The sequence below is a fragment of the Cebidichthys violaceus genome, unplaced genomic scaffold (assembly GCF_023349555.1).
Source record: "Cebidichthys violaceus isolate CVI_PGR_0920_01 unplaced genomic scaffold, fCebVio1.0.p SCAF_26, whole genome shotgun sequence".
In the NCBI taxonomy this organism is placed as follows: Eukaryota; Metazoa; Chordata; class Actinopteri; order Perciformes; family Stichaeidae; genus Cebidichthys; species Cebidichthys violaceus.
In genome coordinates, this window is record NW_027176439.1 from 2,580,065 (window position 1) to 2,594,380 (window position 14,316).

The window sequence follows — 14,316 nt, forward strand, 5'->3', positions numbered from 1 at the left end:
AGAGAGAGAGAGAGAGAGAGAGAGAGAGAGAGAGAGAGAGAGAGAGAGAGAGAGAGAGAGAGAGAGAGAGGAGCTGGTGACACGCACAACTTCAGCCACAAAAACACCGAACCACGACCCACAAACAAACAAAAAAAGTCTCATTATCTGCATTTGGTACGAACATTTAAGATCAATAACAAATATTACATGTGAATACCAAGATTCTAGTGATGCAACACTTGATAAATAGAAAATCTGTACAAAAAGCAGTCTGAAATTGCAAAAAAAATGACTTAAGTCTGGTGACCGAATACAAATACAACCAGCGGCTTTTGTTACTTGGCAGTTTTTGGATATTTCATGCTGCTGTACATTTTTTAAAAAAGGGAATAATACTCAGCAGCACACATGGAAGGACACTGCATCACCTCACACTCAAACCTCAGAGGTGAGACAGCCTGACGGACACCTCAGGCCAAAGGACGACGACAACAGAACCCCTTTCTTCATCCGGTAAACGTCGTTAAAACAGCAAATGGCAGCAGAGCTACAACAGGTGAGGATGGACAACAGAAAGACCAAATGTGTAGAACGATGAAATGCCACGTCGAGAGCAGTCGGGCCAAAACCAACCCACCGGCTGGAGCGAACTTTCTCATTTTACAGCTTAGAAAGTACTCGAAAATATGTTTCTGAAAACATCCGAGGTGAGAAATGATCAAACACCAATCAAGTCCCGTCCCCCCCCGACCCATTGAAATGGACATTTTTTTAAGCTTTAATCAATTAATTGGAGAAAAAACAATTAGAGCCACAACATTTAGTCAATTAATAAATTCAAGTTATTCATTGGCTAAATGTTGTGGCTCCAATTGTTTTTTCAGCTTGTCAGATGTTCCGATTTACTGTTTGTCATAGACGACAGTAAACTGAATATCTTCAGGTTTTGGACACCATGATCATATAGAAGACATCATCTGAGGCACAAAGAAACATTTCATCCACCAATCGAGAAGATAATCTGCAGATTAACAAACTTTAGCTGCAGCCCTAAATATAAGAACTCATCAAAACTTGTGTACATTTTGTTTCTTATGAAAACGTATCTTCAAAGATGTTTGCCCTAGTTGCAAGAACAACAACGCAGACACACACACACACACACACACACACACACACACACACACACACACACACACACACACACACACACACACACACACACCTCACTTAAGTATGTTAGTCTTCAGTTCCCAGAGGAAGCTGCATGAACTGTGGGACTAACGGAGAACTTCCGTGTCATCCTTTTCATTATCTTGGTCTCAGCTCGCGGTCACGAGGTCATAGGCTACGAAAACAGTAGCATGCCTTCATACGTATAATGCAACGCATTGTATTGTGTTGGCAAGGGGTGAGGTGGGGGGGGGTCTTCCCAGTGGGAGTCATCCTGGTGGACAATAGCAGTAACATTCCTCTGGAAACACTGTGGCATTATGGCTGCCGGGAGGATCCCCACTTCCACCAACACTAAGGGATTAACTCCCAGGGTATTCTGGGAATTTTCACTGTCACCTTTGGGAATGATTCAGAGGTGGGGGGGGGGGGGGGGGGGGGGGGGGGGGAGAGAGCATATTTCTTTGGGTGTTGTCAAAAATAATACAGCATCACTTCTATCGCTCAAAAAACTAAACTAAATGTGTTGTATACCTGTTGTGGTGTCGAGAATAGGTTTGGATAACTTTTTATTTCTCATTTTCTTGTTGACGTGCTAAAGCCCGTTAGCTGAATCCACTCATTTCCACATTGGGCATTTATTTTGTGAACTGAAAACTTAAGTAGCAGATCAAAATCATATTTGCTTTAGTAGTCAGCGGGACAACAAATCACTGCAATAATGGAAGAAGTTTTATGGACCTGCATGGAAAATGACTCTGTATACAAAACAAGACGTACACAAAACAAAGAGTTTGATTCTTTTCGTCTCGTAACTTACGGCAGTAGAAGTTCATCTTACCGACAGCTACAGTCAGGAGGATTCAAGCAATGACAAGTCTATTTTTAGCTGAATTACATGATTTGTTGGAGGTAAAAGTGCATCTCAGTTCAATCCTTTTTCACAATCTCTGGAGACTCAGTCAGTACGTGTAAAAAGTAATACAACAGTTTGATGTAATGAGCATTATTATGGCTGAAGTTTTGGGAGTCTGGCGGTAAAAGATGAACAAGCAACCGCAGCTTCCCTGGTTTGAGTCTGAAATCATTTTAACTTAACAGACATATCACATTTTTTGTAATCTTAAAATATTGTCCAACATTCTGCAAATTAAGCTGCCAATACAAACTACCTGCTGCTCATCTGTCAACTAAACTTCATTTGGCAGGATATTGATATTATATCAATATAGTGGTATTTGGTCAAAAATATACACATTTGATTTTCTCCATATCATGCAGCACTTTTTGATGTGAAAGTAAACATTCTACTTGATTTGTAAAATATTTTTGTATTATAAAGTAATAGTCTGTTTCTTCCTTTTCATTTGAGGAGCAAAACTTCAGTTTTAAGTTCAAACACATCTTCTAAAACTTAATCACCTTGAGTCTACACCTCTACTGTGAATTCTAGCATCACTCTCCGGCTCTAATAAACAGACAAACTGCCCAGAAGGCGCTGTCCATGAACAAATATTGACTCGAGAGGTGACCCGTGCTCTGCTATTATTTCAGCGATGTCGGGGGGGGGGGGAAGGAACATTACCAGCATCACGGTTTGGTGGCAGATGTCTCTGAATATGCAAAACAGAGAGACGAGAGAGGAAGGGGACGGGGAGCTGTGTCAACAACGAACAGATAATAAAACAGTACAGACTAACGTAGTTTATTGTATCTGGAAACATGCCGCCCTGACTGTTTGTTTAAAACGTCCTTTAAATATGAGCTCATTGGAAAAGTGATCCTCGTCCCTCTGAAACTCCAAAATATTGAATTAATTAATCAATCAATTAATTATGCAGGGTTTTCATTTCCAGACCAGTCAGTCGGAGACACCACCACATACCATGCATCTGATCTAGTACCTCATCTGACATCATAATGCTACCTTGTTTCCTAACTGCTCAAACGTTAAACTCAGCTGAGTTATTAAAAACAGGAAGCACCGTCTCGTCTTTGAATAAACAAAACAGGCCGACTTTCACTCGCCTGTTAAACTGGTACGATGCCATTAAAACCTGCGACTGCAGGGACAACTACAGCGTTTTACTGTCACAATATCTAACCGTCGGCCGACAGCAATGAACACTTTGCAGTTACTAAAAGGATGCTTCTCACTAAAAAGTGAATCAATCGCTGGAGACCAATGGAGACCCGTCGTTCTGGGGACGGTAGAACATTTCCCTGACAATGCTAACGGTTGTTTGGTTCATCACAGAGTCTTAGTAGAAAGATATGTGGAAATCCTATTTTGATACAATTGAATTGCTGCTTCAAAGTGATAGCTATATATTGAACTATTTACATCCTCTGCTCTGGCTCATGGCTTCCCAGTTTGTTTTCACGGCATGCCGTTAGAGCAAACGGTTTGTATTGGGGCGGATGTTTAACTGAGACCTGTAGAATGAACTAATTAACAAAATATCACAGTTTTAAGCTTCCATTTGGTTGCTTTTTCTGCCAATGACTGTTGAAAATCCTGACAATAGCGATGGTTTTTACAGCTTATGGCTATGATAAACGCTGCATTTTTGGAGATTGTTTAAAGAAGACATGTTCTTCAATCCCGTTTAAACATATTTTCCCTGTTAAATAACTGTGATTACCTGTAAAACAGAAAACCCTGAACTAACAACTGGAGAAAGCGGCTAAAACCTGTTCAGTGTAGTTGCGATCGAGCTAAAAAGAGTCCCATGGAGTGCATCCAGAATAACTTCTGGTCTTGGTCTGACAGATGCTCGTCCTTCGATCACAGACGTCTGGCAGAGGAGGCGGCCTCATGAGGATCGCTCGGTAACCCTGTGGACGGCGTCGCCATGGAAAACTGAAACCTGAGCGAGGCCCATTGTCAAGACGACTTCACCACAGGAGGAGGATGAGGATTAAAACGTCACAACGCCATGGACATCCTCCACGCCACCAACAGCAAGAAGTTAAAAGTAACAACATAAAAAAGTATTTTATTACACGTTCACTCAATCATCTGTGCGTTGATTACAGAACACACAAGCGTTTTCTCACTGTGGGACGTTGAAATGAGGCTCCTGTATATTAAAAAACGCTCCCCATGTGGTGCGCTGCCTTCATGTGCACAGAAGCTTTAACCGCAGCAGATAAGATCAATGGCGTCACCAGGGAGCCAATCTCCACTGTAAACAAAGCCCCGCCGACCGCAACAGGAAGCAATTTACTGCCGCAGTTTAACAGTTTACTGAGAAACGCCCGACCTTCTTCTTCTTCTTCTTTCGGGAAAAATGTTTATACACCAAATCACAAGACATGTGGCCACAGACGGGTTTTATGAAAGACCTTTAACTGGGAGAAACGGCTTAAAAAGCCTCCGCTTAGTGATTTTATTAAACAAAGCGCTCAAAGCAGCACACTCACTAGATCTGCTTCAAGACGGGATTGTGTCATTTCACATAGGTCAAGCTCTTTTAGCAAATCTACATTCTGTGTGAAGGCAGCTCACTCGTGGAATGCTCTGCCACCACATATACGCACACAAAACATACAAATCATTCAAACACAGCCTTAAGGAATGGCTTGTTGCCAATCAGGTGTGCAAGCATTGATGTCTGTCCTGCCTGCTTGTTTTGCCGATATGTGCATTTGTCTTGTTCAGTGTTGCTATCTTCCATGTTTGATGTGTGTTATGTGCCTCAGTGTTATATATGTGCTTGTACTGTAGGTGGGTTTGTTCTGCTCTGCTCTAGTGTCAGACACTTTTCTTTTGCTTATATGTGTATTAGTTTTGTCTATACGTTACTGTCTGTCTATCTATGAATTTTAATTCCATTTTATTTGAAATTTTGTAATTTTTAGGCAGCCTTCGAACATCTGGCCGGGGACGGCAGATGAAAACTAGCCTCTCTGGCTAACTCTGGCTCACCTACAGTTTCACTGTCGATTGGTGTGAATTGTCCCTGCAAAACAAATAAAATAAAAAGGAGTGTTGTCTTCACCTGACTGGAGTATCGTCACATGACCAGTGGAAAGATATTTACTTTAATTAGGCGAAAAGTTCTTTCGCCTAATTAATGTGTTACACTTTTTAAGCCGTTTTATCATGATGCATTTCAAGGTGAACGGATGTTACCATCCTCCTAATGAAAGAAAGAAATTAGGACCACCTGTGTTGAAACCGCTTTGAAGAATTCCAGCTAATTACTTCCACAAGGCAGCTTGCAATTACAGTAAATCGGATACAACACGACCACCGCATTAACCCAGCACACAGCATTAGCATGTTAGCATCGTCACTGAGCATTTTAGCACGCTGCTGACGTTAGCATTTAGCTCAAGGCACTGCCTCACAGAACTCCTAGAGTTAGCCTCATAAAAACACAGACTAACTTATTTCTTCTTCACACAGGAGCAGAACATGTGGACGTGTTCAGCCGTGTGTTAAAATGAAACTTTTCAACAGAGTATTAAAAGGCGACACATCGGTTCGTCAATATTAAAGATGAGGAATCACCAGAAGCCAGACGATACTACGTTATCGGTTCGTCTGACTTCAATCATTTTCATTGCAACAAAAAAAAGTGGGTTCGTCAGTCAAGCAGACATCTTGTTTGGACCAACTTCCTACCAATCCCACTGACTTTGATTGCAGCAGATAATACTGCAAATACAAATTAAACTTTTTGGCAACAGTTTTTCAGTCCACTAGATAGTGCTGAGTTTTAATAGTTTGAGTAATAAAAGATTGATATGTGGCGTCCGTGTAATCGATACAATATTCCAACACAAAATATCAGGATACAATGCTGAATTGTTTTTTCCCCCCCAAACTTCTCGTCGGTTTACTTCTTGTGTGATAATCAGGTCACTGGATGTATCTGAGGTCTCTGACACACCTTTAGTTTGCTTCATTTGGTCCGGACTAAGGACCGACAGGTGTAACCATGAAGTCATCGACTGGTGTCAATGAAATAATCGGGAGTGAGATTTCATTTTAATCCAAGTTGCAGTTCAACCAGACTTTATGATTAATAACCAACAGGTAGAAACAGGATGAAAAAGGAGGCCTCTTGTGGTTTATAATTCTAGGCCACAACATATTCATTTGTAAAATTAAATTGGAGCCCCAACCAGCCTGGAGGTAAGAACGAGTGGCTCTTTACTGGGAATGTGTAGAGCAGCAGCTGTAGACACAACAAACACCCCTCAACCCCCAAAACCCAGACCAGACCCTCCAACCAGTTCACTCAAACACAAGTTTGGAGTCATTCCATTTAACAAACTAGTACAGTGAGTAAGAGTAGCATTCTGCAGAAGAAGACATGCATGTTCATAATCTTAGGAATAAATGCCTTTCTCCTGTGTTCCCTGGAGGTTTATCTTCTGCATGGAGATAAGAGTACAATGCTGCATTTAGTAGCGTCACAGATTACGCAAATTATGAACAAAACAAAAAAAAAGGGAAAAGATATTCATATAACCCGCCGATGCTGGAAAATGTGCAGCTCTCACAATAAAGAGATCTACAGAAAAACAATGCAACAGTTGTATCAGCAACTGTGGACTTAAAGTCATAACTTACACTCACCTTCCTCTCAAAGTTATCGTTCAGGTGCATTTCAACACAGACAGCTCCCAGTACAACCAGAGAGAGAGAGAACATCCCAGAGAGAAACGAGGGATTAACACGGAGACGTCACCCGACGCCGCGTCACATGGCGGAGGACGAGCCAATCACAACACGGCCGCTCGGACACACACACACACACACACACACACACACACACACACACACACACACACACACACACACACACACACACACACACACACACACACACACACACACACACACACACACACACACACACACACACACACACAGTAACCTGACAATAGCAGCCAGAGAGGGAGGCTGTAACATGAGCAGCCTGGTGGCTCTGGGCTTCTCTCAGCCGTAAACAGAGGCATCCCTGGCAGCTCTGTCTGTGGTGTGCAGAGGATAATGGCAGTGTGGAAGAATTGGGGGACGGGGGACGGCGTTTGCAATGGCCCTTGGGTAAAAAGAGTTTCTTGTTAAAGTACCACTCATTAAAGTGATACTCCACACAACATCTATCGGTTAAGCATGAAACACGGCTCCCTCAAGGCTAGTTGCATTTGTAGTTCAACATTTTGGGCAAAATTCAGTCCCCTGCTTTCTTTCCCAGTGCGATACAACAACATCAATATCATAACGCGTTTGTCAAGATTAGCATGAAGCTAACTGAGTAAGAGAAATATTGTTTGTTTGCCCTGTACGTAAACAGTAAGGAGGCATGTCGTAAATATTTCTGGGTGAACAGCGACTTCCTGAAGGCTGCAGCGAGGTCGTCAGGTTTGAGACCCAAACCTACATAATGAAGAGGCGGTAATCACCTGTACACAGTCTTGCGTTTCATTCACAGAATAAAATCAGTTAGAGTGACATGCACAGGGACCAATGAATGAACTGCAGAAGGTATTCAAACAAAGCACATCAGAAAACGTGATCATAATGTATAAATTATCCACTGAAACAGAATCCAAACTGTCCGGAACTTCTGTTCTCTGTGAAGAAGTAAATTACTAAACTTTTTTTAAAAAGTCATCTTTTAAGCCCAAAGAGGGCGTCATACTCTAAAGACAGCTTTTAAGTGGAGTGACAGTGTCTACTCTCTTAATTAAAGACCCACAGATCCTCCTATCAAAAAGGCTCAGAAGCCTGCAAACCATCTCATTTTCAGTCTTTTGACTGAAAGTTTCACAGACAGGCTGAAGCAAGACTGTGAAACTTTTTCAAAGAAGAAATATCAAAACCTCCAGCGTGGAAATGAGAAGTTGAAACTCATTGATTTGGTGAAGATTTGGTCGGCTCTCTCGATAAGGGTCGAGAGTTCTGCCTAAATTCTACATCAGACTTCCTTCTCGTGGAATGCTTCAACTTGACAGACAAACGTCTGAGCACGCCTGCATAGCTGAGGGATTATCACAGTATCAGTTGAGCCCTGGATTCACTTTGCACCTGCCTTGTCCTGCTTAACGTACAAGAAACGAGGCGGGACCTTTCACTCCTCCCTCTTTTCACTCTCCTTTCATTCACAAGTCGCTCAGGAGGGATGAAGACGAGCGGCTTCTCCTCAACTGACACTTCCTTCTGACACAAGACGACCACGGATGTTCTGCAACTACAAATTGCTGCTCTCTATCACTTCTGCAGCACTTCAGAGCCACTGAATGGCTCTATAGATAGAGAAAGCTGCAGGCAGTGAGGTGGTCTTGTTAGGATAAACGGAGCAGTGACAAGACTGCTGGTTTAATCCCTGCCCGGTGTGACAGATGATACTCTACACCTTCGGCAAGGCAGCAACTCCCATCACCTGATGCAGCTGGTCCTTGATCCTCACTTAGTACAAAATGCATCATTTCTGCACCACAGGAATTCACTCAAACGCATCAAAAATTCATTCTGCGACACATTTCTTTAATATTGCCAGAGTAATACGTTTTACAGAGTATATTTTTTGTATGTTTTTATATTTATTCTTGATTCTACCTTAAAGTAATTCATTGTGTTTATGTTTTTTTTTGTTTATTGTACAAAGAGGAAAATATTCTACCATGGCTCAGTACCTGTTTACGTCACTAAATGTAAAAAGTGTGTTTCCAAAACAGAGTTGTAGTATTTAAAACTAACCTTGAAAGCAGAAGTGTTGCATGCGTTTAAACTTTAAGAGTGTATTCCCGTCTATCCACCTCTTAAGTAGGTGAACCTGTGCCTCACTCTACTCCTGCCTAAAAACAACAGATTAGCCAATAGATCACCATCAGCAGAGACTTCTCTAGAATTTAGCTACTTTCAGCATTGAAGAAAAGTGAGAATCCTCCGTGGTTTCCTTGGAGCAGGGGTAAGGCAGTGAAAGATAATTGAGCGGTTCGGGGCTCATTCTCTTCTGCCACTCCTCCCATTGTTGGTCGGATATCAAAACAATCATTCACAGCGAGCCTCGTCAAGCTGCGCGCCTCCTTCTCTTCAAGGAGCCTTTGCAGTGTGTAATTAATTCAATTTGCAGGATCAACCCGTTAGCTTGAGCAGAGATCATGAAGCAGTAAAAGTACAAGCAAGGTTGATGTCGACCCTCCTTCATGAAAGATCTGTACAACTCCAAAAATAAAATGTTTTAATTACAACAACTTAGAAGGTATTAATAAAGGTAGCAGGTTTGCAGAAGTTAGAGAAATGGCTCAAGAGAAACAAACAGAAATTCAGCTGAGAGACCAGGAAGAAAAAATTAAATCCTCATTTAAACTCAATTAATCTGCAAATGGCAAATGTCAATTATCCCTCCGGATCGCCTCTGATCCAAAGAGCACATGCTGACCGAGAGGAGGCCCGAATGAAAGAAAAGGGATTAACATACCAGGAAACAAAACGTCTTTGTGAAACACACTTCAAGGTTTAGCCGGGGTTAATCCCACACACACACACACACACACACACACACACACACACACACACACACACACACACACACACACACACACACACACACACACACACACACACACACACACACACACACACACACACACACACACACACACACACACACAATTTGCCTCCCGACAGAAATCTCACACACAGACACAAGTTGAAGCCTGCAGGAGTCAATCATCTAACAATCCTCCAAACGGTTAGTTGGAAACCTATCCAGGTCACACTGAGGGAACATTTCGGTTCCAGAATATTGTGAAATTTGATGCAGCATTTAACAAGCCAAAGTGAAAATAGGGGAGTTTGATGGATGGGTTCTTAAAAAAGGAGCACTTCTTATCAGTCGTATTGTATTTCACCCACGATATCTTTAAGGATCACATTTTAAGGCTACATGATGAAACAACTTCACTGTTTTTAAGTCAATTCAACCTGAAGGTGACACCAGAAGACAACATGTTGTTACCAAAATAAAAGGGTTTAAAAAAAAAAAAAAAAAGGGATACGTTTGACATTTTGGGGAACACACTTGTTTGGTTTCTTGCCCCGAGTTAGATGAGAGGATTGTACCACTGTCATGTCCGTATGCCAAATATGATGCTACGGCCACTAGCCAGCTAACTTAGCTTAGCATAAAGAATGGAAACAAGGGGAAACTGCTAGCCTGCTTCTGTCCAGTGGTAACAATATCCACCTTGTGCGATGTTTGTCATTTTATTTTGTTAATTTAAAAAGGTCTGCCTCAGAAGAACTAGAGCCACTCCCCCCAAAAAATATGATGAACGTAAAAATAATAAACAACAAACCTGAATGTTAATACGTGATCAGTGAGTGCAGGAAAAAGCCGAAACCCGGCCGATAACACAAATGTCTCCAAATCCATCTCTGACTCTGTTAATCCTCTAAACTCCAGCAAGCACAGATTTAAAAATAAGATTTTCAAACGGCTCTGCCAGAGCTTTGATCGCACCAATAAGGACTTCCTAGCAAATTTGCAAACAATGCGAGGTTGTGGCCTGGCAGCTGCCCCAGGAAATCTTTTAGGAGGATTCCCTGAGGCTTGACTTTTCCTTTGGTTTCATTAGTCCTCCATGTAAAATGCGCTGTGCTGGCCTTGTTGTTTTAGATCTTACAGGTTGATGCCTACAGGCTACTTAGGTGATTCATAATCTAATCTCACACATCTCACTAAACCCATGTAGCTTTCATCAAATATGCACCTTTTTTTTCTTCTTCAGTTTCTCAGTGAGGTTTGGCTTTTGCATGGGAGCTCCGATTGTTTCGTTTCAGTGGATCTACAAAGTAGGTTTGATCTTGTAATAACAGGGCCGTCCCTGAGGCTCATGTAGGTCTTCATCCCACACTTACAGCTCTGAACAGCTGTAACAACTCCCTTCACCTCCACACCAGTAAGAAGTCAAAAGAACCACTATTCTAAGCAGCAAAACATCCAAGAGGGGAACAAATGGGACAGAAGCATGCACAGATGTTCGACCGAGACTAAAATTACAACTCGGCACCCCCTCGACGTCAAATTACAGAGGAAACACAGAGGCTGGAGCTCCACAAAAAATAAAAACAACTGTACAGCTGCAAGAAAAGCAGGGCCAGATTTGACGTGCAACCCACTCAGACGGGGCAGTGGGGTGGAAGTCAGTTCCTCTAAACAAACACTGGAGGGATGGGAGTCATAATCACAGGGAGGTGGAGGTTAGGGTGGGGGGGTGGAGGCCCAGCTTTGATCATGTGGACAGAAGGGTCGTCTCACTAAGGTGTTAATTGAGAGACCTCTGCCATATGTCCACAAAAAGGGCCGCCGGACCAGCCCTGCTGATGTGGAGACCCGGAGCGCCTCTAAGCCCGATGTACCAACCGACGCCAGGCTGCGCTCCCACCCGACCCGCTTACGCGTCAGCGGGAGACCGCTGAGAGGCTGAGGAATGCTCCGGCTGCTGATGGAGGACACGCACAATGTACAGATTTAACACTAAGCTGGTTTACAGCGCCAAAACCAGCTCGGTCTAATGTCAGTGAAACAACAAAGAGGTCCACACACTAAAATCTATGTGATGCATTTATGCAGACAAACGATCAGGTAACCTAAACAGAGCATTAAGTAGAAGGTATTTGAGTAAAATAACCTCTTTAAAAAGGGGAAGTTAGAAGTATTTTAGTCTGTTAGAATTTAAAAAAAACATTACTTTAACAGATGGATGAAGCCAGAAAAAGCCTATTTCAGAAAAGGGATTATTTAAATGATGTTATCTACAGATGTGGTAGAAAAAAACTAAACATTTTCCATGTGTTGTTTTCAAGTTAGAGTCTGAACAATGTGCAGACAGATGAACAGATAGACCTTGAAGGCAGCACAAAATAAGACCGAGCTGCTGGCTGCAGTGTCCAAAACACACGTTTGGGCTCTACTGCAGAGGACTGCTCTGATGAAAAGACACTTACAGCCTAGATTTAAGTTCAGCACAGAACAAGGCCAATATGTATTAAGTGGTTAGTTCATCAAGTACACTTAGCGAATGTATAATGCCGTCTAACACTGCAGAAAATCCTCATACAGATTTAATGTTCCAACTGGGATAAACAGGCGTTGATTCAATGTTCTGGTCGTCTTGGAGGCCTACATGTGCTCAGTATTAGGTGCTGTTTAGACTTACCTACATAAAGTTTAAAACTCTAGTGACTAAACTGAAACCGACGAGTTTTTAAGCACTTTAATGTGTCTGATGACTCTTATAGATCTGGAAATGAACAGATTAAGTTTAGGAGAATGCGTTAAACGTGTTGGTGATCAGCGTTGGTTCGATTAGGATGGCAGCACTGTAGTTCACAAAACAAATAAAGACCAGCTTTAACTACTGGCATAAATCAAGACTGCAGCTCAATGTTGTACAAGAAAAAGCAACCGTCTTGAAGAACATTGAACTATAATAGAGTTAAACGCCTGGGAAAATCAGGAAAGTCGTTTATAGAAAATGATATTTTCTCAAAATCGACAGTACAAAAGATCAGCAGGTTCACCGAAGCCCACAGCTGGTTGGTACCTTAATGTCTGAAGGAATGCTTTGTCAGGTCTCCTTCGTTGAAAGCGCGGTTTGTAATCGGTATTCTTATTATACCCAAGTGTAGAAAAGTGGACTCAGGGATGTGCCAAAAGGTGCCACACTGGAAGCCGAAGAATTTCATTAAACCGATGTCACAGAGTTCATATTCTTCCCTTTGACGTATCAATTCAGTGCTTCATCTATCAAAGAGAAAGCGGGGGAAAGAACCGGTGAGCCCTGCAGAAGATGAAGAGCCCTTTATTTGACCCCCCCCCCCCCCCCAGTACAATAGGGACCACCACCCAGGTCTATATCCCCACCATTCTTCTCCCAAAACGCTTCAGCAGAGTTTTCATCTGCCTGCTTCAACCTCTGGCTGGAAGAAAATAGGCAGTGGCATGTCAAATCAGAAGAGGAGGGGGAAGAATGAACTCTTTGGTGACTGGATATCACCAACAACACTGTATGCAACATGTCAAAGTCCCTTTCAATAAAGACACAATGAAAGTGAGCAGAGGTATATGAAGAAATGATTCGTTTTGAGGCTTGAGGTGAGGGTGTTTGGGGCCTGCAAATCTGTGGTGGAACCTGATTTAAGCTGTTAAATGCATGGCATGCATGAGTCAGTACGGGTCATATAATGGGAAGGGATTACTGAAACCCAAGGAGAGGTGGGTCAGTGTCTGGAAAACTGTTTTACAGTTAAATCTCTAATGAATAAACAAGACTTTTACGCACCACATGGAGCTCAAAGTTCAACACCCATACATGCAGCTTTGTGAGATATACTTCCATGACACCTGTCTGGCGGGAACAAGATTTGTTTGGTTGGGCGGTAAAAAAATAATAATAAATAAATCCCCCCCCCCACCAGATTACCTCAACGAGCGCGTGCAACAAACACCATATGACTTTAAACATAATCCTGCTTAACCAGCAGCGCTTCATGGGATTGTCTGGTCTGGTCGCTGCAGGACCACCTGACCCACAACCATGCAGATATATATACATATATAAACATATACATATATATATATATACACCGTATGCATGCTATTATACGCACAAAAACACCATCAAACGCTTAAATACTTTAAGGACAATGAAGTTAATATAACTGAAACTCTGTGACTGCAAAGCGTTTAACTCACCCAACGCCAAGTGTCTCCTCGAGCTGGTTTTTGTTGGGACTTGAATGCAACTCCTCCTCGCTATTAACCGATTGTTCTCGGAGGTTTAGTTGTTGGAGGGCAAAAATCGTCCGGTTGAGATAGAAACCTAACTTCTACAAGGTTATACTTTAGCCCCGTGGCACACGTCCCGTCTGCACCGCCACCAACAGCACCACCAGCCTCTTTGTACTTGTCCGCCGCAGCAGCAGCAGCAATTGGCTGATTCCGCGGTCATGCGCAGTCGGTCCCGCGGAGAAAGCTCAGTCCGCTCAGTGTGCTATGACGCTCAGGTGTAACGTCAGTTTACCTGCTCGCAAGGTTGGGCCTACTTTTTTAACTGTCAGAGCTACACGGGGCTTAAACAACCGGACTATTTACTCTGTAGCCTTCATGGGGGAAAAGTTAAAGCAGTTTT

The 14,316-nt window shown here is 42.5% G+C and overlaps 1 protein-coding gene across 1 annotated transcript in view; it reads right to left on the reverse strand.

The window, feature by feature from the left end:
• Positions 1-14,052, reverse strand: part of kank1a (KN motif and ankyrin repeat domains 1a) — a 51,214-nt gene extending 37,162 nt beyond the window's left edge. Inside the window, exon 1 of the mRNA XM_068720821.1 lies at positions 13,881-14,052. The gene's annotated coding sequence lies outside the window, so the exon portion shown is untranslated. The remainder of the gene's footprint in view (positions 1-13,880) is intronic.
• Between the last annotated feature and the right edge of the window lie 264 nt (positions 14,053-14,316).